The 25,945-nt window shown below is 43.1% G+C and overlaps 1 protein-coding gene across 1 annotated transcript in view; it reads left to right on the top strand.

The window, feature by feature from the left end:
- Nucleotides 1–857: 857 nt before the first annotated feature.
- Nucleotides 858–25,945, top strand: part of DYRK1A (dual specificity tyrosine phosphorylation regulated kinase 1A) — an 89,192-nt gene continuing 64,104 nt past the window's right edge. The window contains exon 1 of the mRNA XM_068688177.1: nucleotides 858–1,442. The gene's annotated coding sequence lies outside the window, so the exon portion shown is untranslated. The remainder of the gene's footprint in view (nucleotides 1,443–25,945) is intronic.

Here is a 25,945-nt window from a genome sequence, read left to right as displayed (position 1 = left end):
TCACGGAGCACACCCACGGCACGCCGCGCCAGGCAACTTTCGGGGGCTCATTTTGGGGCGGAAAACCTTGATTTCGGGGGCCGGGAGGGAACCCTGCCCGCCCGGCGCCCCCTTCAGGACGGGGAAGGCGCCGCCTCCTCCTCCCCCCCCCCCCCGAGAGCCGTTACCGGCCTCGCGCCCCGCCCCTCCCCCCGGCGCGCCGGGGCCATCCCGGCCGGCAGCGTCACAGCCGGGGGGCGGGGCGGCAGCGGGCGCCATGGCAACGGCGGGCCCCGCCCCGCCCCTTCCCCCTTCCCTCCCTCCCTCCCCACGTCAGCGCCGTCTCCCGCCCGGGCGGGGTGCGCCGCGTGATTGACAGTTGCCCCGGCAACGGGCTCGCCCCCGCCGCCATTTTGTCAGTTAGCTTTTTTTTTTTTTTCCTTTTTCAAAAAAAGCTTTTTTCAAAAATAAAAAAAAAAAAAACACACCTTCCCGCCCGAATCGCTTGTGTGATATTTTAATTATTATTATTATTATTTTGTTTTCCCTTTTCCTTTCGCACCTTGCCAAAAAATAATAATAATAATAAAAAATGGGGAAATAAAATCGTGCGCGTGCCGCCGCCGCGCCTCTCTCCCCGCTCCCTCTCCGTGAGGCGAGCAGCGGAGCCCCCCGGGGTGGGCACGGGGCTGGGGCTGGGGCTGCGGCGCCGGTTCGTGAGGAGGAGGAGGAGGAGGAGGAGGAGGAGGAGGAGGAGCGGGCAGGCAGCGAGGGGGAGGAGGTAGCGGCTGGCAGGCGGGGGAGGGAGGGAGGGAGCGAGGAGTTCCCGGGGGCTCGGTACGGCGCTGCGCTTCCCCCCCACCCCTCCTCCTCCTCCTCCTCCTCCTCCTCCTCCTCCTCCTCCTCCTCCTCCTCCTCCCCCGCCCGCCGCTGTCCCCGCGCTGCCTGGCCGGGGCTCAGGCCGCCGCTGCCGCCGCCGAGCCGCTCCGCTCTGCCCCGCTCTGCCCCGCTCCGCTCCGCTCCGAGGCGAGGCCGGGCCCCGCCGCTGCCGCCGCCGCCGCCGCCGGGCGCTGCGCAGGTTTGGAACGCGCGCCATTTTGTGAGCGATAGAAAACCCAGCCCGGCCGGGCAGCGCCGCGGATCCGCCCGCCGGGCCGGGCCGGGCCGGGCCCCCCCTTCCTCCTCCTCCTTCTTCTCCTCCTCCTCCTCCTCCTGCTGCTGCTGCTGCCTGGAGGAAGGCTCGCAGCGGGCAGCCCCGGCCGCGGGACGCTGCCTGCCGTGTGCCCCCAGCCGCGCAGGGCCCGAGCGCGGCGGGGCGGCCGGGCTGCGGACCGACAGGGAGGCGCCGCCACCACCGCCACCGCCACTGCTGCTACCACTGCACCGGGCGCTGCGGGGAGAGAGGCCTCGACCGAGCGGGAGGAGCCGCGCACGGAGCTTGGGGCCCGCCGCCCCCCGCACGGGTAAGCCCGCAGCCGGCAGCTGGGGCCGCCTCCCGGCTCGGCTGGGCTCGGCTCGGCACGGCCCGGCCGAGGGGGGCGCAGCGCGGGGCGGGGGGCAGCCCCGCTGCCATCTTAGGCGCGGAGGACGAGGAGGAGGCGGCGGAGCCGGCAGGGCCCGCGGCCTCTCCCCGCCGCGGCCGGGGATAGGGAGGGAAGGAGGGAGGGAAGGAGGGAAGGGAGGGAAGGAGCTCGCCGCCATCCCCCCGGCCCCGCTGCGCAACGCCCTGCGGGGGGCGGGCGGCGGAGCCGGGCCATCAGCTGGGCAGGCACCTGTTGTGGCCCCGGCTGCGGGGGGCTCCCACCTCCCCCCCCCCCCCGGGCCGCAGCGGGTGCGGGAGGGCTGCGAGCCGGCCCCCGGGGGCTGTCACCCCGCCGGGGGGGTGCGGGGAGGGAGGGGAGCCCGGGCTGAGCAGGCGGCTGGGGGGGCTGCCAGGGTTAAGGGGAGCCCACCCCAGGCTTGCCCTGGCGCCGCCGCGGCAGCAGAAGGCACGATTGGGAGCCCCCCGGCATGTGGAATTTGGAAATTGTGGGTTTTTGCGTTTTTGGAGGCGCAGACGGCTTTGAAGTTGTCGGTTGAGCCCGTCCAAGGGCTGTGTTAAGGGGTTCTTTGATGGTGTGTCTGGGTTGCTGCTGTGACTTAGTTCTCCCATTGCTCCGCGGTCATTGGGGGAAATAAGCATTCATTGTTCTGTAAAATTAACAAAGGCGGAATATCTGGCTGCAAAATAAATCGACAAGCGTGGTTTTGACAACCTACTGTTTTAATCCCGGTGAGAGCACGGTGACTTTGGCCAGTAGGTATACGCAGAGTCACTTCTACATGGGCACAGTAGCGCTGTAGGGACCTGTCTGAGGACAAGTTAACAACTTGTCTTATAATTGGATTGGTGAAGCTGAAGAATACGTCGATGATGCCTGGTGACAAATAAGCAAACGCGTTGTTCGTGGTGGTACTTAGTTATCTGCGAGTAACTGAGCAGAACTCAACTTACCTCCTTGGATTAGTGTAGCCCAAAGAAGTTTTGGTAAAACTCGTTTCTCTTTTTCTGTACTCCTCCCAACCTCTGTAGGTTGGATATTTTTGGAAAATTAATTATACTTCATAGAATTAAAATAATAACACTGAAAAAAAAATCTGAATTTGAGCTAGTATTTGCTAGCTACTATCGCTATATTTTTAGTGAACTCTATATGTGTGTATCTATATAGACTATTCTTGTAGGCTATGCTTAATGCTTTTGGCATATATGAAGCATTTGGAGCCAGAGCCGTTTTATTTGCAGTCTGAAGTAGAACGCATGTGATAAATTTACATTTATTTTGTGAATTCAAAATTGTATCGAAGTTTGTGAGGCTTATTGAGTTGAAATTTTGATTTTTTTTTTTTTTTTTTAGTGGACTGAATAACTTGTTCAAAATTGAATACAGGGCACACGGACTTCTTAAATCACAGAAAGAGGGCAATTCCTTCTCTGAAATGGTTGCGTGCATATTTATACATTACAGTAGTTTAATATTGTCTCCAGGCAAAGGGGTAAGAAAGTCTGCTCCATGATCAGTTCCCGAATCAATACTCAGGTGGGTTTAGGACGCGCCGTTGGAATCCCCTCCCCCATGCTGGACAGTTACAGAGAAGCAGCACCAAGGATAATTTTACCTAATAGCAGCCAAGCGTTCTCTGTCTCAGTGTCAATTTATGGGTAGCATTCCCGCACTTGTGTAAAATAAGGATGTAGTAACCAGGAATTTATCAATTTTTAAAGTATGCGGGTTTTGTGTGGGTCAGGAATTAACACGTGATGGCCATAAATGACTTCTAACACTGGTAGATGGTTTACACAAAGTAGAAGAACATGACTGGAGTCAAGTAAAAACTGTCTCTCGTCTAAGCTTTTAAAGTAACATTTAACTAGGACATCCTTCCTAACATGTATGTTGTATTTTAAAACTCTTAATTCCAATAGGACCTTGTAAAGAAATGTGTTTGGCCTAACTGTTTGGTTAGGCTTTGCCTTAATGAGGCAAAGGGGTGAGATTTTTGTTATTTTAGCTCAAATGAGTTGGTCAACACCTTAAAATATAACATGAAAAAGTCCCTTCCCATTAGGTTATGCTAACGTGTGTGAAGCTGTACCACCTGCTCGTGCGGTAGTGTGCAAGAAGACCAGTTAATACAACTCATGGAAAACTGTACCTTTATTTGCTGTGATGCTGTTTGATGGTTTTACCTGAACTGAAAAAGGGTAGTGACTCTTTCCAAAGAAGCAATTTTCTTGCTATAATTAAATCCTCTCTTCAGTGTTCCTCTTAAGACCTCTTTATTTCAGGTGGTTTTAACCCTGGCTACAGGACTATGGGTTGAAAGTTGCTGTTACAACTCATGTTTTTGAGAAGGAATTGAAGACTGGTGTATATTTAGTCTTCCTGTAGCAATTTTTGATGCCATTTGGACAACTACTTCCCAAAGTGAAGTCAAGATCTTTCCTGGTATCTTTATGTTATGGGAGCATGGGAGACTTGTATAACTTCTGAAATCCTTTTGTAAATAGATCCTGTTGTTGTAGAATAGGATTATTTACAGAGAACTGCTACTTTTGTCTTCATAACTGAATACAATAGATTATTTGTTAAGTTACTTTACAATTCCATCTCTTTTCCTTTTTCAGTAAGAGTTTAAGGAACTTTTTTTTTTTAAATGTGTAATAACTTTTCTGCTAATCAGACTCAAGTCTGATTAGTCAGACTTCTTTTTTGCTCTAAGACCGAAATAATACAAAAGCCTTTCTGAGCAAATGTTTTTCTTGTAAACTTAAGACTGGGGGAAAAAGTCAACAAGGCTTTGCAGAGAGGAATACTCTCTCACCTCTGTGGATCCTTCAAGAGGAAAGTTATGGGAGCTATAAGTCTACTGAAGTTTTAAAAACAGTGGGAAAAAACCCCACCACCTTTGTGATAACTAGAAACAATTGTTCCTTCTAGAAAGACACATTCTGTATGTACAGTTACATAGTACCCTCTCTTGGAGGTGACACAATATACCCATAGAATTGCAGTGACCTAATCATTAGTTGCTCGTAAGAGTTTGATATCCATAGATTAATCTTTTTCCTTTATGTGGAAGGGAGATAAAATTCTGGTTTCATTTCTATTTTATCTAAGCATATATTAAAAAATAGCTCAATTGCTTTTGCCAGTACAGATGTATTCTTTTTTCCTACTTTAGTGCATACATACCCCAGCTTTACTAGAACTTTAGCTCCATTTCCTCTAATACTCGTATTTTTATGAGTCTGGTCCAGTATCTGTAGGTGCTTAATTATGGCTTGCTTGCCTGAGAGCATGGATCACAAAATTGGCTCCTTTTTTTTCTTGACTGGAAAGTACACAGTGATGAGCCTTCCCTTCCCTTCCCTTCCCTTCCCTTCCCTTCCCTTCCCTTCCCTTCCCTTCCCTTCCCTTCCCTTCCCTTCCCTTCCCTTCCCTTCCCTTCCCTTCCCTTCCCTTCCCTTCCCTTCCCTTCCCTTCCCTTCCCTTCCCTTCCCTTCCCTTCCCTTCCCTTCCCTTCCCTTCCCTTCCCTTCCCTTCCCTTCCCTTCCCTTCCCTTCCCTTCCCTTCCCTTCCCTTCCCTTCCCTTCCCTTCCCTTCCCTTCCCTTCCCTTCCCTTCCCTTCCCTTCCCTTCCCTTCCCTTCCCTTCCCTTCCCTTCCCTTCCCTTCCCTTCCCTTCCCTTCCCTTCCCTTCCCTTCCCTTCCCTTCCCTTCCCTTCCCTTCCCTTCCCTTCCCTTCCCTTCCCTTCCCTTCCCTTCCCTTCCCTTCCCCTGTTGATAAGGACAGAGATGGGAGCCCCAACATGAAGGACAGTGATGTTATCACATCCTCATTCATTCCCAAGTGTCCTGTCCCTGTGATTTACAGGAGAGCACCAACTGAAGGGCCAGGCAGCTGCAGCAGACAGTTCCCAGTCAGCTTAGCCCAAGACCCTGCAGTATGAATACCCTGGAGCCTCTGAAGTCTGGGCAGTGGCTATTTCAGTTAGCGTGTGTTGCAGACATAATCAGTTTAATTTCTTCTCCGATTTTAGCATTTCTTAAGTTTGAAAGCAGTGAAAAGGCTTCAGTAATTAAAATAGCATAAGCTAGCACTTACTCGGAAACTTACTCCTTTCAAAGTTTCTAGGATCTGTAGCCCTAAGTACCTGAAAGTGAAACTGTAAATGAAAGTGAAATCAGCTCAGCTAAGTGCCACTGTTTGTTCCAGCTGTGAGAAACCAAGCTTTCAATTTAGGTATTACATAAAGTTCCAAAGCTTTCCGATTTTCTTTTTTCTTTTTTCCCAGAAACAAATAAAGACAAACTGTGATTTGAGTCAGTTAAAGGAAAGGCTAATAAAGTAGTAATACGTCTACATGTTGAGTAGTTTCCTCTTTCTCTTCAATAACTGTTTGGACAGTGAAATAAGAGAGCAATGGACGTGTACAAATTGCTTTCTGATGGCAGAGTTAGTCTTTCAAAACAGAGTTGAAAAAACTCAGAGTGAATTTTGAGTTGCTCAAAAAACCAAGCTAGTAGAATGGCTGGTTGGCACAACCATCGTTAAACGTATTTTTGTGATTAAATCCAAGGTGCCAGCAAAAGTTTTAAATCCTAGTGACCCGAGAACCTATTGTTCATCAGTTTTTTTGCTTCCTGGCTCCGAATGCATGCAGCTAGCATTTTTGTGCATTTGAAATCCTGTTTACCTCGATGTGCTCAAATCCTCGGCGGTGTCACTGTGAGCTGCGTAAATTACTAACAGCTTCTCATGTGCTTTGCCAGTGGATGTGGTGCTGAGGAGCCAGCCGGAGCACAGCACAGCACATCCACTTGCTTTACAGAGGGAACAGCTTAAATTGAAGAAGAAGAGTCCTGTCAGGTAGGGAAGTTAAAGTGCCACTGCTTACTCAGATCTTTGTTTCCCTGAGCACTGTGGATTTCCTTTACGCTGACTTCTGGTCAGTCCATCCAGGTGTAGTTGCAGCCCTTTGGGTACTTAGAAATACATAACCATATATATACACACACAGTTTTATAGGACGTGTAAATGAAATACATCTAGGGTATATGTTTGATTATAGACAGATAAAATTTTAATATACTCTTGCAAAATCCAGTTAATATATTCTTTCAAAACCCAGTTGATATGGAAAGCTCAATGAGCTCTCCTTGAACATGTTTGATTCTGGTTTCTTTCCTGTTATTCTTTCCATTTTTTTCTAATTTGTGGATAAGCAGGCATTAATTTAATGGTATGCCAAAAATTGCAAGTTAGTGTTTGAGATGTATTGATGTCTTTGTTAATGTTACAAGAGGTGATTGTTGCTTGAAGATCTCGGCAGTTTCCCTTTCTGTAGAAGTTACTCATAAGTCCGAGAAATACTGGATCATACTTGTGAAATAACACAGCTGAATATATATTTTTGCACTCCGATCAGACGCTCAGTTTAGAATGCGGTGTTCCAGTTTTTAGGGTGACTTTCCTGTCAATGTCATCATGTGCCTTCAGAAGCTGAGATTTTTATGGCAGGCCTTGCGCAGGCCTGCAAGTGCTGAACATCAGCGTGATGGTATATCTGTCCCTGTCTTCCCACCAAAATCACATTTTTGCTCAAGTCAAGTTCGGTGTGTGCTGAGGCTCCAAACTTACACTGCATTTTTCTTGCCCCCAGATCAGAAGCACTAGGAGGGGTCAGGTAACTCTGCAGTTACTACAGCTTCACACTGATTGACCCTCACGTCTCCTCAAACTTTCCCCGATGGTTTATTATTTTTAATATAGCCTGCATCTTACAAGCTTAGTTTCTAAGTGAATTAATGTCTTCTGTGAACTATGTCTACTAGAGACAGCATCATAAATGATTCATTTATGTTGAAGGCTGAGTGGAAAAAGTCTATGTGATACTGTGTTAAAAATTATAGTCGAAGGTTGTATCATAGTTAAAAGTTGTTTGGCTTTGCGTTGTACTACTTGGAGGCCTTAGCTGGGATCTGATTTCCATTTTGTGTACTGTACAACGTGAAGTAAATATTATTTCTTTCTTAATTTGATGTAATGACTTTGAGACGCGTACCCCTTCATTCCTAATGCTCTCCTGTGCAGCATGTTGTTACGGCGCTGTGTAAAGGTGTGCACTTGTGGTTTGTTCGCTTTTCCTTCAGGTGAATAAGAGGCTGGGAGTGGTTGTAATTTGTTAGTCAGCTGTTGTACAAAAGTTTAATGATAGAAGGGCGAACGTTTAATAATGTGGAGGTGTGAGTGGAAATCATTAACAATATCTGATGTCCTTACAAGAGGATTTCTCTCCTGGCTTTGTAGGGTTTGTTAAGTGATATTTTCACCTGTGTCTTTGACACAGTGTGCAGTCATGACTTGCAGTTCACAGTGTCCATATGACTCTACTTTCAGTCTTTTTGCCCATCAAAACACTCATTTACATATCTCTGTGGAGTTAAATCAGCCAGTCATGTTCACAGCATGGTCATTGTATAACTCCCTAAGCCTAGTGTGAAACCCTGAGAAATAGTTACACATGTGGAAACGTTGGAATAGAAATACTTAGCTGCTTTACCTTAGTGGTTAATGGCAACATTGAAAACTTGTTTTCATGCTTAAACCAAGATTGGCTTTGCTTCATGCGATGAAGACTTCTGCAATGCTTTTTTTTTTCTTTTCTTTTTTTTTCTTTTTTTTTCATATAAGCAGTCATTAGATTTGGAGGCAATTTCTAACTCTGTGTTTGAAAGTAATGTCTAGTGCCCCCTTCCTTAAGGTGATTTGCATACCACCACTCTTGCAGCAAACTGAATTAAAGAATTTTGCTGAAATATTTGTGAGTTATGAGAAGTTCATAAAGGAAGGAGAACTTACTGACATCTGTATGCAAGTTGGAGCTGTGTTTGTCAAAGGTTTTCTGTTATAAAGTATAAGTCCAACCCACTCCCCATCCCTGTTATAATGCAAGGAAGTAGTTGTGTACCTGAGTTAGGGCAGTTATGGCATTCTGGCTCTCTGCTAGGTGTTCTTAGCGAGCATCCAGTTATTTCAAGATGTGGAAAAATAAGTTTAACATTTAGTTCACAAGGTTCAAGCGTTGTGTTTGGAAATCACTCTCTGTGCTGCATAATTTGCAGAAATATTTCTTCTCTAAGTGAGCTGAGCTATTTTAAAGTGTTTGTTTCAGCTTAGCTACTGTTCTAATGGGGTTGAAATAAAAAGGTAAAGTGTATATAGTCATACAAGGGAATATTGATCTCCATGTTTCGTATCTGGAGGAAAGGGCAGTATGTATGTGACAAGCTCCCATTTTTAAGAGGTCTTCTGAAACTCTGGCACTGTATCCACATGGTGCTTTGCGTTTAGCAACATCAGGATGATCGGTGATCTATGATTTTTGTCTGATTTGTGTGCATGCAGACTGTTTGTAGGGTGTGGAACTTTAATTTAGTAGTGGATAGAAGGAAAAAAATCTCAAACTTCCTAGATTCTTATTTAAGAAGCATCTAAGGAGAAAAAGGAGAATCTAAATTGGAATAATCCCTGTTACTAAATGTTTTCCTAGTAGTGGGAAGTTGATAGAAGACTTGCGTTCTAAAACTTAGGAGCTCTTGGTATGTGTATATATATATTTCTAAAATCTCTTATGAAAGGGAGTGGACTCAATTGACCTTCTCTATGCCACTCATCATTTTAGGTATCTTTATGATAACTTTTTTTTCTTTGAAAGTGTCCTCCTAGGCATACATACCTGAAATGGTGTTCTGTCATGCTATTGGCCTCTCTCTCTTTTTGTAAGATTTTGAGTATTCTAGTTCCTACTAAACTTCATCGAGATGTGAGAACATGCAATTCTTTCAACACTAGAGCTTGGATATAAGTTGAAGAGTTTAACCTTTAGACTTCCATATGTGAAAACTTTGCCCTTGGTATCTTCTGATACAGGATTCTTCATGTGCTTTGCTTTCGCTCTTTCTCAGCATTACTACTACTATTTTTTTAATCTTAATCTTTGTATGTCTGAGGAAAATTTTGTTCATAAAGCAACCTGAGATCGGTGATATGAGGTGAGACAGAAGTGTAAGCATACAGTGGGGTCAGAATACAATTTCTAAGCTACGTGTTACTCACTGTACATATTCTAGAAACTCTGAGCTCCCAACTTGACAGTGCCTTTTTATTTGTCCACTAGAGGAAACAGGTACTCACTGTATTCCATGTGTTGTAATTAGTGTGCTTCTCCTTACGCTGTAATCATGTATACCTCCGTGGAGTTGTCTTTGAGTCAGTTATTTCCATGAAAATTCCCAAGTTAAGTCAAGCGACAAAAATGGGAAGATTCTCTTGCTTTTAGTGTATTGACTCTGTGTCCTTGTGGAGGTCTGAACTTTATTTTATTGTGCAGTAAATATAATTGTGGTTGTAACAGGATTTTTGCTTCACTCACGGTATGGAATGGGTAGTGCTCAGAAAAGAAGCATCTCTTCAGATGTAGTTTTCTGGTGTTGTTTTTAGGTATGGGTTGATGATAACTGCATGCTGTCCAGACTTTGCACTTAGTGTGGGGTTTGTGACTTTCTCATAATCTCAGGCATGGATCAGAGTCTAGCAAGTGCTAACAGATTCTTTTAGCATCTTGTGAAAGCAATGTTTTTCAGTGATTAGACTTCAGAATTCACAGAATCATCTACGTTGGAAGAGATCTCCAAGATCACGCAGTCCAGCCTCTGACCTAACACTAACAAGTCCTCCACTAAACCATATCACTGAGCTCTACATCTAAAGCACAAGGAAAGTAATACTAGAACTGGTACTAGAAACCCCTTTCAAATTATTATTTTGTGTCTTCCTTATTGGCAACCTTTTTTAGGGGTGACAGTAGGGGCTCAGTGACTTTGGGCGTTTTGTATAGCACTTCTTGTTGCTTTCCAGACACAAAGCAGTTTTTGCCTCGTTACCAGGAGGTGAATACCTGCTTAGGTAAGATACTTTTCAGCAAGGGAAATGAAAGGCAAAAAAGGTAAAGTGACTTGCCCTGAGTTATACAGTGACACAAAGGGTGGAGCTGAGGCTGAGGGGTTTAGGCATCTTATGCCTTAGTAGCAGAATGCAAGTATTTACAGTTGCATCTGACTTGAGTTTATATTCTGAGTGCCTTGTAACTCAGAGAAGCAGTCTCTTAAGGTTGGAGAGTGACTCAGCATATCCAGATAGTGGTCTGCACATGGAGCTTAGGATCTGTGTGGAAATTCGAGGGAATCTGAGTTAAAACTCATTTTTATCCCAAAGGGAATTTGTCTTTTTTTTTTCTCTTACAGTCTTTTGTCCCATTTGATAACATCCTTCAATTTCTGAAAGCACTGGTGGAATATTTCGATAAATAGTATCGTTTACTGTATAGCTGCCATTTACTGTGTAGCTTTGTTTTCTGCGTGCCATCCTCCTAATGTACATCTGTTCGATGAATAAAATAGCATTCGACTGTGGAAGATTGTGTTGCAAACTGTGAGACAGAATTATATATCTATCCCACCTTAATTTAAACATTTCCTAACTTCTTAGTCTTTGATTTTATGACATTTACAAAACTTTTTTCATACAGAAAGAGACGCATATGGTATTCATACAATTTGGGTAATTGAAACATCTCCTTCTTAGTACACCTTGGTTACCTGAGCTATCAGGTTAACTCCAGCATTTGGCAGGACTGATTTCTCTATCTTGTGGGTCAGCCACTTGAGAGCGAGGAGTTAGGAGAACAGCGGGTTACCCGTGCAGACGTATACCGGTTGTGTAAACCACACTCCTGTGTGCTTTGGTTTGGTTGGCTTTCATGAGGTGAAGTTGGCTAAGTTTCTACGACATGACTTCCCCAGCAATAATCTGTGCTCCAGTTTCAGCTGGTCAGACTTGTCGGGAGTAGCGACACAGAAGAGAAGCAAATTGGCAGAAGCCGATGGGAGAAGATTGAAGCTACTGGTCTTCTGGTACTAGACCTTCGTAAATTTGGGGGAAATTTGGAAAGATTTCATTACCTCTTTTTCATCCAGATCAATACCATCTTCCAGCATGAGACAAGGCAGTAGACCGGTATGTAATTTCGGTGCTGAGAGAGTGCTGCAGGGCAGCACAGCAAAGAACGGCACACTCGGAGGAAAACACGAGCAACGTTGATTCTCTCCCCGCTTTCATCATACCTTGCTCTCCCAAGAACTATACCTGTACCAAACTTGAAATAATAGGTAAAGGAGCAAAACTGTGAAAAGCACCACTCTTATTTTAAAATTTCATTGACCAGGGCTGTGGGACAAGAGCAATATTTAAATCTGATGGCGTTGTTTGTGTTGTTTTTACTGCGTAAGTGTTAGCAAACTGATTGGAAGTTCATGCTGCAATATGTACAGCCACTGAAGCACTTTGGGTTGGATTATTGAGAGAGTTATTCTAAGGCAAAGTGTGCAACAAGCAGTTCTTTGAAGGCAATTACAGCTTAAGCAGTTCCCCTTCTCTTCAGATTCTGGCTGCTTGTTCCCACCTGCTTTGTGTTGGCACAGCTGTTTGTAAGACCAACCAGTGAATCAGACTTGGAAACTGAGTTGGCTGAAATACATAATTTTATATATATAACATTTGGGTGTGTGTGGGGGTGGAGAATCGGGTTACTTTTCAGCCAGATCGGTTCCTAGACCTGGTATACTGTGCTGCTGCTGAGACATTTGACAAGATAATGGAATGGGCTGTGTGGGTGGACAGGAGCAGGGTGCCTGGAAGAGGCCGGGGTTGGTTAACTGGCTCTGAGAGCTCTGTTACTTAATGGAGAACATCATTCGGAGGAATTCTTGCCACCCCTCCTGTAGTAAATCACTGCAGTGACAGACAGACAGACGCACACATGCACACTGCCGCCCTCCCCGCCCCCTCTTCCCTCGCTCTGTGCCTCTCAGAGTTTGGCTTGCTATCTCCAGCTTCCGCGCTCCTTCCCTCCCTCTCTCCTGCTGCCCTCTGACGCTCTCCGGCTCGCCTGCGCTCTGACACGCACAAAATCTGCCCGACAGCCTGACTCGAGAGCAAATTCTCTCTCTCCTGCTTGCCCTCTTGATACACCTCTGGTTTCTTGCACTCTTCTTGCTTGTGTCCATCTGCTGGGTCTTCCCCACTCTCACTTACTCCTTTTCTAACTGGTGCTTATGCCCTTACTGTCTCGCATCCTTTTTTAGTGCTTGCTCTCTCAAGCTCCTCTTTTCTTCCTCCCTTGTTCAATCTTTCGGTCACTCAGTGTTTTCTCATACTTGATCTTTCTCACATTTTCTCACTCTCTTTTTCTCTCCCTCCTTGAGAGAACAATACTTCTGAAAGGAAAAACTGCTTCAACTTCTAGGGAAGAAAACCTCTTAAGAAACCCCAAAGGTTTATTTATTTATTTTTTCCAAACTGTACCATAAAACAACGCGATATATAGATTTCTTCTCAAGTTTGTGCTCTTCTAAAATTTTAACTTAAATTCTATATTGCCATAAGGCAGATATGGGCACACGAAATATAGATAGTTGCTACTTGGACAAACGGAAAGATGAATTAGAGTTTCTGAAGTTAATGTTCTAATGAAAGGTATTTTTCTGTCTTTGTAGGATGTGAACATAGTTTATTGATAGCAAAGGAAAACTGCAAAGCAGAAAAGTTCTTATTTATTTATTGGCTCTGCTGTACAGAGGAGACATGAAAAATGTTTCTCCTAATATTATCAACAAGGGCTGGTTATGTTAAAACAAACAAATAGAAAAACAAAAAAATGTTGAAAGTTCCATGCTTGCTTGTCCTCTTAAAAGTGACCAGAGCTGCTGGGATTATGTTCTTGTTTCACTTCTGTGCATTCATATATGTAATATTTTTGTTGCACTTATTTACATTTTGTTGATAACCATTTACCTGTTAGTTGGGAAAGTACTGGAAGTGTTGATTCCTTATATCAGAGGTGAAATTTCATCTACAGTTTAGTAATCCAAAGGTACTTCAAATAAAAACGTGGAAGATCATATAGTTGCTCTTCTAATAGGGAGGAAGAATGTTGCATTTTTTGTGTGGCTTTTTTTTCTCCTCCCATCTCCTTTGGTTCTCTAAGCCTTTGGGTGAGCTGGAGCCAGGAGTACCTGAAGGCTGTAGTATGCACGGCGTGCTTTCTCCACACACAACCTGATGAACATCATCTTAACTTTTGCATTGTTACATGAGGGAGCACTAAAACTTACCACTCCCTGAGCTTGCAGATTTTTGTTTTGTTAGGGCAGCTGCTCTAAGTCAGGTTATAAAACAGCCTGCTATCAGGATATACATGCTAATAAGCAAACACTACTCTGGATTACAATAGCTGCCTTTGCAAATGTTCATTTGCTTCCTACTTGGTTGGTAAATAAAAGTATTACTCATAAATGTTATATCACTTCAGTGACTTGCCTGATTTTTTTTTTTTTTTTTTAATCCCATCCACCTTCTGTTCTGCTTTCGGTCTTGTTCTAGTCTTCTTTTAAGTAAACTTTGTTCCTTGTACTTGTTCTATGTGCGTTTTTTTCATGAGTGAAGATATTCAGTGATAAACAGTGTGGTGTTGCTCAATTTCTAGGAGCAGTTGAGGCCCCTCAGTCAAATAAAGATTTAGATACTTCAAAGTTTAGAGAATGTCTTCCCCCTCCCTTCTTCATCAATCCATTGTATTTTTCATAAATTTTTCATTATTCTGCATTTCAAAGTTGCCCACTTTTGGCTACCTTTGTACTTTAGGATGTCATCTGTTTCCCTCTCAGGAAAGCGAGGAAGACCACTCAGTGTTTTCACACTGTCTGTGGCAGATGTCATCTGTGCAGGTTAGCATGTGTCTTGCTTTTTCATGGAAAACCGAGGCACCATGAAGTTCTCCATGCTTTCTAGTAAGTCCAGTAGGAACCTAACATGAAGTCGTCTTGAGAAGGAGCCTCTCAGCAAAAGAGGAAGGTTAGGCCTTGGCTGCTAAATCCACGTGGGAATACATCTGAACAACTGAATGTCAGTTGTGTACGTGGTGTTATGAATGGGGAAGGAGTTCTCTTTCATGACCATCTTGACAGCCCTGTTCTCATATTGGGTATTTCTCTTTTGCCTTGCACTGGAAACTGCTGCATGAAGGGCTGCAGAAGCGAGTCCGTGAGGCTGCAACTGGTCCCTTTGGTGCACCTGATGTGAGCTCTCACTCTGTTGCTCCTCTCTTTTGCTATGCCCCTCTAATTTCATATGTTGCTCTGCTGCTTCAGATGTGCCCAGAAATACGGTGTTCTTAAGGACACCTCTTGGCATCATCCATGTAGTGTGTCAGATCGCACTCGTGACCTTTTAGTTGGGCTTTTTCATGGAATGAAAAAAAGAGCAGCTCTGTATCAAAAGCTATCTTTTTACAGCAGTTCTTTTAAAAAGCACAGCACATGGCTACATGAAACACACCAGTTCAGTAACATTAGTAGACAATTAGGGAAAAATTCTGTTTGAAAAGCGGCTTTGTTTTGGAGTCTTTCCATCTAGCAGGCTATTCTTGGTAGCCTGCAAGGACTTCAGTCAGACAGTAAAGATTTTCTTTCCTTTATATTTCCTGGATACCTCAGACATGGTGATCTTGAATACTGTTTGGAGGTCTGTGAGGTCAGGATTTCAAAGCCTTTTGTTTTTTATTTATTTTTATTTTTTTTGTCCTCATTTCCTTCCTGCAACCCACCTTATTAAAATCATTTTAGGAATTTTTATCAGGTAAAAGCACCGCAGTAAACCGAGCTCCCCTGGACAGAACCCTAGCATCTTCTGATGCTGGTGGGGAGACTATTAAATAATCAGAAAGATGCATCATCTTTGCATGTCTTTTAGCATTACTTAAATGGATAATTTTGTCGGTGTTAGTGCCATGTCTGCTTCTTGAACAACTGACAGATAACTTGCATTTGAAGAGCATTAGCTTGATTAGTTTATGCCCAGCATTTGGATGCTGGAATTGCTGGAGTTCATATAAACAATCCCAAAGCTTCAACTTCTTCCCTTTAGCCTTTGGATTTCATAAAACCCCCGTTAGACAAGATTCTTCTGAAAGGCTTCTATGAGAGTTTTTCTCCTAGAGGGAATACACTTTGATGAGAGATGCATTTTAGACTTCTTTCTTATGACTGCTATCAGAGAACATTCAAAAATGAATTCCGTACACCTCCTTCATAGTGACTGCACTCGGAAGGGGATTCAAAACATTATCTCAAGTTAGCAGGCTAAGCTTGGTCTCTACATTCAGGACCATAAGTTCAACAGTTATTGGAAAAAAAAAAAGTGGAAAAAAAAAAAAAGAAGAGTTCTTCTGAGTTCTTTAAAGCCTTTAGGGTATCAAAATGTGGCAGATTTCTTCAAATAATTTAGCATCGTGCCTGTGTGTGAAACCCAGTAAGCAGACCTGAAGGAAGTTGGTTTTCTTTTTTGGTCAATCAGTGTTAGAGCTGATAGAGGTTTGGGAAAGGAAGGAGTGTGTCAGAATGCTGTCCCCCTTCTTTTTTTTTCTTTTGTAGCAGGAAATGTTTAGATTTGTTTAACGATTGTGTGCTCCTTCATCCTTGGTTTTAACCTTTTGCTGTTACGCGAGTGAAAGCAAACCCACGTTTGTTGTGGGCTGTGTTTGTGTGCCAGTGACACAAGGTGTAACCTGTTGCCAACCTTACAGTGAAGTCTCTGCAACCTTTTTGTTCAATTCGTAAAACACTTTCCACACTAGAAAGTCCTCGTTTTTGATATCGATAGGCAGGAAATAATACAGGTTTATACAATTTTAGTGGTGATTGGCAATTCATTTCACTTGATGAAAGCATGTCATGGTTTCCTGGGCTTTGAAGGCTCTTGAGTGACTAGATCTTTTTTGTGGGCTATTCCATACCTTCACCAAAGGGGGAAGGCTTGGTGAGGAATGACTGCCTGAAAGTCTAAGAAAGCTGGATTACATTATGATGAGTGTGCTCTGAGCTTAGTGATATATATATATATATATATATATATTTTTTTTTTTTTAATAGAAGACATAACAGTGATTTCTATCTGGCCCAGCAAACATGCTGGAGTCTCTGATGAGCTACCTGCAACCATATTGTATAGGGACATAGAGCTACCATGCGTATTAGATGAAATTTCTATTCCGTGTGATGATAAATGTACCCCAGTAAAGCTGTTGCTGGTTGCTGTGTGCCCACTGTCTGTGCTGGCTTCTCTCCCTGTGTGTGCGTGCAGCCCCATCCACGTGTTTATATGACTTGAATAGGGTGTTTGAATTCTTCCTAATGACTCATAATGCCATTTAAAATGCTCCAGACTTTTGCTGCCTACAACCTGTGCAGCACGGCATATCTCGGGATGTATCAAGATTACGCTTAATGGCAGGGATGGAGGCTAGCAACGCAGTAAAGCAAGACCTCAGAGTTTAAAATCTGAAAAATAAGTATTTTGACTTCATCACAGGAATACATGAAAATTTACTGAAGTTTAATTCATCTCCTTCTTCAATGAGAGTTTTCTAGGTCACTGGTTCCTTAACTGGGGAATAAGGCCATGGTAAATGAGCTACAGATGGAACTTAAAACCATGTTGCATTGTGTTAAGTTAAAAAAAATTGTTGGCATGATTAGTATTTTCTTAAAAAAATAAAAAAAAAATAAAAAAAAAAATAAAACTTTGGGGCTGACAGTGGTCTGTATTCTAATAAATGTGGGCTGTAGTTCTGGAGTGAACGATGTGAGGTAAAAGTGGAATCATTTATTTATTCATCTTTATTTATTCATTGCGGTGAAGGAACAAAGAGGGGAAAACCCATTTGTGCAGTTTTTTGCTGATCTACTTAGCCTCGTCTTTACCGTAGTTTTGGAGCGCCTCGTGATGCTGTGTGCATCGGAGATTACCTCATGAGCGTGATCCAAGAGTTACAGTAATTTCCTACTTCAAAGGCGGCTTACGAGACGGAGAGGAATTAAGCTCCATCCTCTGACGGGCTTGGGGCTGTCATCGTGGCAACACCTACCTCGTCGGTGCCTGGGTGTTGCAGGGGAAGCAGCAGTCAGAAGTCAGGGTAGATTTTGTGACCCAGCAGGTTTGCCAGCAGCCGAAATCAGATGACAAGGGACTGTCCCAGTCCGCTTTCTCCCTTGGCTATACGTTATTGTAAGTTCTCTTTCTTGCTGCTTTGGCTTTACTTTTCCGTGCGGGGCCAGCTTAAGAAGCAAAGTACAAAAGACTAATGATATACATAAAAGGTAAAATTGTTACTGCCAGTTTAGCTACCTAACCTGTTTCATCAGGAGGTGGAAGAGCGCCAGAAGATGAGCCTTGCCTGTGACTTGGGCCTTTCTGTACAGCAGGAGCCCTGAGCCTGGTCAGCCTGTGTAGCCATACGCTTAGCTTAGGTGTGTAATGGGACACAAACTGAGCACAAAAAGTGCCTGACAGAGATGTGAACAGTATTTGGTTGGGTTGTTAACTCGTTTTGCCATATACTCAGTGTGAAAACTGAAGCTTTGCCCAGGAAAGGGGCAGAAGCCTGCACCTGGGGAAAAGGGAGCGGGGCTGCCCTTCCTGGCAGGGGCAGCCTGTCAGATTGCCTCGGTTGTAAGGCAGGACTTCACCTGTAGATCCAGCATCGTGCCCTAAGCACTCAGTGCTTTAAATATTTTTCAGAATGGAGTTTTAATAGCTCTTACACTTCTTGGGGAAACTGTCCAAGCCATCCCTGGAGGATATCCCTTCTAAATTAAGAGGTATTTTGTAGATTGTACTCTTCTGTAAGATGCTTATGACAGATTCAGAGTTCTTTATTCTGGAATTAGGCATGTGAATTATTTTTAGAAAGCTGTGGAAATTTGTTTTAAGCAGGTCCAGAGGGAGCTGGGAGTACCATCATTTCCATCATTTAGACCTCAGCTGGTAGAGCATGGGCGTGAGGTATAAATGAGCCCCCATTCAGTCTCTTCCTCAGGTGAAGTGAATCCAAACTTGTTCCTGACATGCAGTGAGAATATGTAGATCACCTGGCCTTTAATGTGGTCTTGGAGACTGCCCACAAGTCCCACTGAATCTGTACAAAAGAGAATCAAAAAATCACAGGACAGGGGAAGAAAAGGAAACACGACTCTCCAATCCAGCGATTAAGTGCACTTACCTTAAAGGAAGAGGAAGAAGAACGGTTCGGGGTTTAGTCAGTGCTTATGCCTTTTACAGGAAATGGCTCCTGGGTAATGTTTTGTTTTCTCAGTGCAGACACTATGTGAGTTACGCAAACGTGGGGCAACCACCAAGTCAGGAGTGCTGAGTGATATGCAAATAAGACGTAGGGAGTGTGGGAGCGCGTAGATGGGACATCGAGCAGTCTGCAGCAGTGGGGTAATTTTCAACTCACTCTTCAGTTATTTCTTAAGGAGCTTTAACACTAATTTTTATAATGAAGTTGATTTCCTGAAGGACTTATTCTGATAAATTGTTTATTTACATTTGTTAACTCATAAAATAAAAGTACCCCATGCTGTTCTTTGAAATGCATTTGAGTGCGGTTCATAAGAAATAATGGCGTTGTGCTCTCGTTTGAGGTGTCCTGAACACTGAAAGCAGTGCTTTTCTTCAGCTCCTCCAACCTGAGGTCTCATAAGATGATAGAAATAATGTTCCCTATGCGATTGCAGCAATAATCCAGGGCAGAAGCATTTTTGCTTCAGAATTCAGGTACCTCCTTTACTGCTGCATTGGTCAAACTAAGTTAGGACTTAAGGCATGCTGTAGAAGTCTCTGTGTATGTAGGCTAGACCACTGAGAGCTGAATAGTAAGGATGCCGGATTTTACTGTGATGAACGTTTTTTTTGTTCATTTTGCTGTCAGAGGAGTTTGTAGTTGGCAGGCCTGATTAAATTTATTTCTTCAAATTTATTTATGTAGACTATTATGACAGACACAAACTATATATAGAAGAGCCTGTAAGCATTTCCCTTGTGTTCCAGAAGCAGAGGTGGGGTCTGTAACTAGTGATAGCAAACCAGATGTTAGCTGTGGTCTTCGAGGTGCTTCGTGGCAGTTTGGCAAGAATTATCTGAAGTACGCGACTTAGGCTGCTCTTTATTTCTCCTGGATTGTATTTGTAGCCTATACAGAGAATTTTATTATAGGTATCTAAGGTTTGTGAGCCCTCTACTTTCGCTTTTTGGTCGACAAACTTGTTTGGTTTAGATAATGAGCTATTTAGGCAAGGATCTCCATTTAATTGTGTGTCACACAGCGCCTAAGACGATGAAGTTCTCCCTCCGTAAGTAGAATACCCCACTTTCTCTTTCAGCACAGTGCTAGAGCGTGGCTGCCTCACTTCCAACACCAAGTACTTGGATTTGGGGTCCTGACTTCGGAGCTGTCAGGCTCAAAGGTCCAGACAGCAGAGACCATACAAAAACACAAATCAAGTTCTCCCTGACCAGGTGGTAGCACACAGAATGTAAATGCACTACTGCTTGCACGTGCTGAAGAAAAAAGTTAGGTTTTTATTTACTGGGGAGACTTTTAAGGTGAAAGTTAAACTCGGGCTGTGGTGTTGTGCAGAGCTAGCAGGAAACTGATAGCAAAAGGTGAATATTTTACATCACACTGAATTGTGGAGGTGACTCAACAAGGCTGGGGAAGGTGCCAGAGATGGGCCTGCACTGAATGGCAGCGGGCAGGGAGGGCAGTGGGGGGAACACAGCAGCCAAATCTAAATCAGCTTTGGCTTTTGGGCAACCGCAGCTCGAGAATTCTTATTTTAATGAAGTAACTTAGTTTATTCATCATCATATTTGAATGCATCTGGTTATCATAGAGCCTGACCTTGACCACTGTAAATTTACTTTAAAAGCTGTTGAACTTCATATGAACTGCTATTTGAAAGCATATTGAAGATGATTTTTAAACATGGTGTGTCTGTACTGGCCTGTCTGGTAAAAGCTGGAACCTGGTTTTTGGTTTCCGAGTTAGAGAGAGCTGGAAGAGCAGTCACGGTATGTGTAGTTTTGGAAAGAAGGGGTTTCATCTCTTTTTCTTTTAAACAACGTAACTTCTCTTTTACATCTGAATTTAGGGACCTGGTTACTTTGTTGATATGCTAAAATCATGGAGGTAATCCTAAAATTCCCTTCCAGCATCTTTTGACATTGATTGATCTAATTAAAAGGCAAATCTGAGTTCTGTAAGCAAGTGTAAGTTGTGGTTAAGTCCCTGTTTGTACATTTGCACCTTTGTGTGAGTTAATTGAGGAGAAAGGCAGAAGGGCTATTCCATATTTCACTTTGGTATTGTTCTTGTGGTCTGTAGAAAGAGCAATAATGTGCTGAAATTTTGAGTTGTGCGAAAAGGGAAGAAGGACGTCCTTCCCTTTAGAAGAATATGTTAGAGTTACTTTTAGGAATAGCCATTTGTGAGTCAGAACCACTTTTGTTGCTGCTGCCAGCCTCTTAAATCAGCCCCTGCACCCCTTGTGGAGCAGCAGTGTCTGCCCTGTTTCTGAGGTGCCGAGTTTAACAATTTTAATAATAAGGTGCAGCTTCTGAACTTGCCTGCATAAAAATCACCACCTGATGATAAGATGGACCGTGTCTTGTTTATTACCTTGAGAGAAGGAAATAAGAAATAAAAAGGAGAAAGTTAAGAGCTGAGGCCATCCTCCATCTAATTTCAGGCTTCTTAAATAATTGTACTGCAGATGTGTTCGCTTTAATCATTCTCCTAGTCACTGGTCAGTTTGCCCTCAGACTCATGTTGTGGCTGAAGCCTTGTCAGGAAGATGCAAGGTTTGAGTACCTTGTTGGTTGATTTTTAAATGCTAGAAATATTTTTTTAGAGAAAGTTTACATTGAGTTCTGCAGGACTTCCAGGGTGAGGAAAATGTGTTTGTAACTGAATAAATCTCTTTCTTTATAATCTTTCCTTATATGTTTCTTTTAGATGCATTGGATCAGAAACGTACCTGAACAATTACTGAGGAGGAAAAAAAAAATCTAAGCGTATGAAGTCTGACAGATGCATTAAGGAAAATGGAGATGTTTGAGAACAAAATACTTTCATTTGGTTTCTTTGGATACAAGGCAGAAGTAGTCAAGTGTCAGTTTTCAAGCTACGATTTAGGCTGAAAGAGTTAAATGATTTATTGTATTAGAGTGGAAAGTTTATCAGCAGTAATTCTTCATTATCACTTTTCTTATCAGGAGTGTACATGCCCTGGCAGAAGATACAGGGATTCGGGGGTAAAGTCTGCTTTAAGACCCAGGCATATGGCTCACATATGACTAGAGAGCACCTAGCTGTGTGTATGCGTCTTCTGTCTAAATCTCTGAGATAATGAAGGGCAAAATTAGATTGTGGCACTGCAGCTGTCAATGGGAGCTGTCCTCTGGGGATCAGTTAAGCAGCAGTTACTCCGTGGTGTGTTTGGAGAGGTTGAAAAGTACTAGAGAAGGCACACAAACCAGTATGTTGTTCCAACAAGCCACTTATCAGCCGTATAAATAAGTACTATTTGCAGAGCTAACTGGCAGTTTACAGGTAGCTGTTGTTTTGTTTTAATTTCAAAAACTATAGGTGTGCGTATTGCTATGTAGTAAAGCAATTCAGAAGCCTTCAAGATAAAAATATTACTGTATCAGGGCAACCAACATCTAGGTTGTTATAAATATACTTGAAATATGTAACTACAGATTGCCTTTGAACTAAGGTGGGAAACTATCTGCTGGAGAAATAGTCTTCCTTCATTTAGACATGCCATAGAAGCTATGCAGGTGATTTCCTAGGGATCTGTGCAAGTATATAAAGTATTTTTGCAACAGAGTTTGTTGTGGTCTGAGTCAGATTTTACAGTAGTTATTCTAAGAAATTACTTTAACAGAAGGGTCAGAAACAATGTTGATTAAAACAAGATAATGACCTATGAATTAGTTAACTTCCATTTCCTGTTACATGTACCTTGCGGCTTGATGGGGAATTTGTCATGCTGCAGGGCAGAATTAGAAAGGAAAAAGAAATTAAAACAAGGAAACAGCAATTACAGCAAAACCCAGTAACATCTGAATTCATTAGGTATGGGTCACTTAGAAAGCTGGGCTCCACTGACTTGAATGTGTCCTGGTGTTTTGTTTAAAGCCCTGCTGGCCGTACTGTACAGCTCAGGTGTCAGTTTTATTTTCTTCTGTATCTTGGAGTTCTTTTTTTTTTTATAGCTTTTTAATATCAGTTTAATGGCAAACTTTTGGAAAGGAACTGTTGTCTGCACCTGTTGAAAAATATGGTTTTATGTGATTGAAAAATCACATAAAGGCATTGCAGTAAATCTGATCTGTACATGCAGCGAGGAACAACCACCCTTCCCTCACGTTCCTGTGGCCATGCAGAGTGCATGCATGTTGCATCTGTACGTATGTGTGCTGTGGGTCTGAGCCGTTGCAGGTTTTGAGAGCATTTCAGTACACATCACTTGCCTGGAAAGCACTGCAAATGCTGTCCCAGCTCTAGGATAAATAGGTTGAAGTAGCTGCACTCCTGTCTTGCCAAGTCCCTGAGAAGTAGGTGGTCTGTTTTGTAGATAAAAGGGCAGGAGAGGATGGAAATAATAGTTAAGGATCACTAAATGGGAAGAATAGGAAGCTGTATGTAACAGGTAGGTTGTAGTAAAGATCTGTAAATTGAGTGGTTTGCCACTTTCTGTGGATGTATTAGTTATTCCTTTAATTCTTTCTTTGCATACTGGCATTATGGCTGGAAAAAAAAAAAAGTAGGAAGGTTACACTGTCTTGAGACTTCTTAGATTGAAAGCTCTAAACTGATGGATGGCAATACGTAGTGGCATACGTGTTGCTTCACATTTCTGAAGTTCTTTTCGCAACCACGAGGAGCAGAAACAGTCTTCTGTAAATGAAGTGATCTATGTTTTTGGGGACATCAATGGAAAAATCTCTGCGCTGAAAAGCATTTCACAATGATGAGAGCAAATTAAACCAGATAAACTAGTTTAGGGTCCTCATAGATAATCTACTTTGAAATATGACTTTACTCACATGAGTCTGTTTATTTCATGTGCTACATATTAACAAAAAAAAGGCTCCATTTCTAAAAGAAATTAATTTAATCCTTGCACATAAGATGCCATCTTATAAGGAAGTTATAGTTAGGAAGCATGTTATAACATGAGAAAGAAAGTACTTGGTTATAACAGCTCAGTGACATCAAACCTTTGTGGATATTGCAGGGGATGGATGGGCAGCTCCTGCTGCAGCATCTCCCTGCTTCTGTTGGATGAGGGAGGGCAAAGGAAGTAAGTAGAGTGGTCTGACTTTGCTGCTCTAAACCAGGTAAAACTTAACCATGTCCATTTTGCTTGACACTGTTATATAGGTGGTAAAAAAGCAATTCCCCACTCTAATCTGTGGCTCCTCATATTGTCAGTATTCTGAAAAATATTTTAAGTTTGTACTTCTGAAAGTTAATGTTTGAAGGCAGTGAGTAATGAAATAAGCATATGCAAATTATCTAAAAAAAAAAAATCTGATGTATTTCAACTTTATATTAGCTTGTGTTTTTAATCTTTTTTTTTTTTTTCCCTCTTATATTGTATCACTTTAATGCTCCCTAAAACCATAGGCTTGATTCCACAGACAGCGTGAACAACCAAATTTTTAAAAAACAGTTCCTGAGTTGTCTGGCTGTATGGGTCAAGTATCATCAGTTCAAGGAAAAGAGCACATCTTTTAGAAGGGAGAGTTATGCGTTCCTATTCATAAAGAGGCCAGGTTTAAATAAGTGCGTGTCATAAATCAGGTGTTTTGGAGATCCAGGTTGCACCCTGAGGTCTTACCTCGTTAAGGCTGGTGTGACACCGTTCTGGGTCTGTCTGCAGTGACACGAGGTGCACCTCCGTCCCTAGGACTTTGACAGCATCACTGGCTGAGGGAGCCCCTTTGTGTCCCGGCTGTTTGTCCCTGCCTCCAGGCTGCTCCTTCAGTTTTGCTGCATGCTGTAGCGATGCAGATGAGAGAACTGGCACGGGTTAAACACGGGGGGCATCTTTTCTCCTGCTCCCCAGGGTTCCCCACCCGGCTCAGCTCCCCAGCGCGGCTTGCGGGGCGGCTCTGTCATAGTAGCACTGTCTCAGCCAAGCAGGTCGCGGTGGAAAGGATACGGGCTGCTTAAGCAGTGCTGCTGCCGAGAAGAAATTCTTGCTGAAGTGCAACTGTAGTTCTGCCTTTGCCAGATCCGAATTTGGGTGAGAAACTCTGTGATTTCAGCAAAGCTGTTTGCACATGCTTTCACACTTAAAGGATGGCTTCTTGCATCACATGGTATAAATTTAGCATAAGAGTGAAACCAGCCATTCACAGTATTTTCTTTTTTAGAGGAACTAGTGCTGTTTGGAGCACTGAGAATCACAATTTGACAGTATACAAGAATAAGGATGGTAGGGTATGTTTTGTTTTAGATGTAATTGTTTCTTAAGTGTCTCGCAAATGTTGATCTAGAAGCTAACGCAGTCTTCTCGTTTAGCAGTGTATATTTAAACCCCTTCGGTAGTGAAAAGGATAACACAAGCTCTTAGGATGAATGGTGTGTTAGTGAAGTTTAATATAAACTAAGGTTTGATAGGTGCCTTGTACTGGCTGGAGAGCCAGCCATGTCCAAAAATGCCCTTAGCCCATAACTTTAATGTTCCCTGTCTGAAGTAGGGGTTCAACGAGCAAGTGAAGGTGACTGTACTTGTGGTCCTGTTGGATATACTAATGAAACCGAGGACAGGTGCCTGTAAAACTGCAGGAGTTTATTGGGTTTATAGGCTGAAGCCATATGTACTTTTAATTGTGTCTGTTACTTTGTGTGATTGAACGTGAGGCGTTGTACTGAGCTCTGTGTAATACTTCAGATATATGAAGCCTGATATGCAACAATATAAGAGAAAGGAAAAAAAAATGACATCACATCTGTTTTATCCTAAGTGAAGAGAAGCAGTAAATACTACTGCATGTTTTTTTTTTTTTGTTTGTTTTTTTTTAAAGTTAACATTTTAAAGATAACAGAAGATAGCTTCTTAACTGAGGATTGCTGTCCGGAGCACTGGAAATAGCATTTAAACCGCGCTGTTTATACTTCAGAAATGTACAGCAGCTAAATTGTGTTACCATAGCTATCCTGAAGTTGCTTTTAATTGGCTGGATTTCACAGCGTGGCTGAGGCTGGCAGGGACCCCTGGAGGCCACCTGCTCCAAGCCCTGCCCAAGCAGGGCCACCCGGTGCAGCCTCCTGGGCTGCACTTTGTGCCCAAATCACCTGTGTGTCTGTATACCCAAACAGGCAGGGTGTTACCACTACAGTAACAAAAAACAGGGGATGTGCAAACTCCAGAACAGCAGTTCTGG

Source organism: Anas acuta, chromosome 1 (genome assembly GCF_963932015.1).
Source record: "Anas acuta chromosome 1, bAnaAcu1.1, whole genome shotgun sequence".
In the NCBI taxonomy this organism is placed as follows: Eukaryota; Metazoa; Chordata; class Aves; order Anseriformes; family Anatidae; genus Anas; species Anas acuta.
Note: the sequence above shows the minus strand (reverse complement) of the source record. Positions and strands in the feature narration are given on the sequence as shown.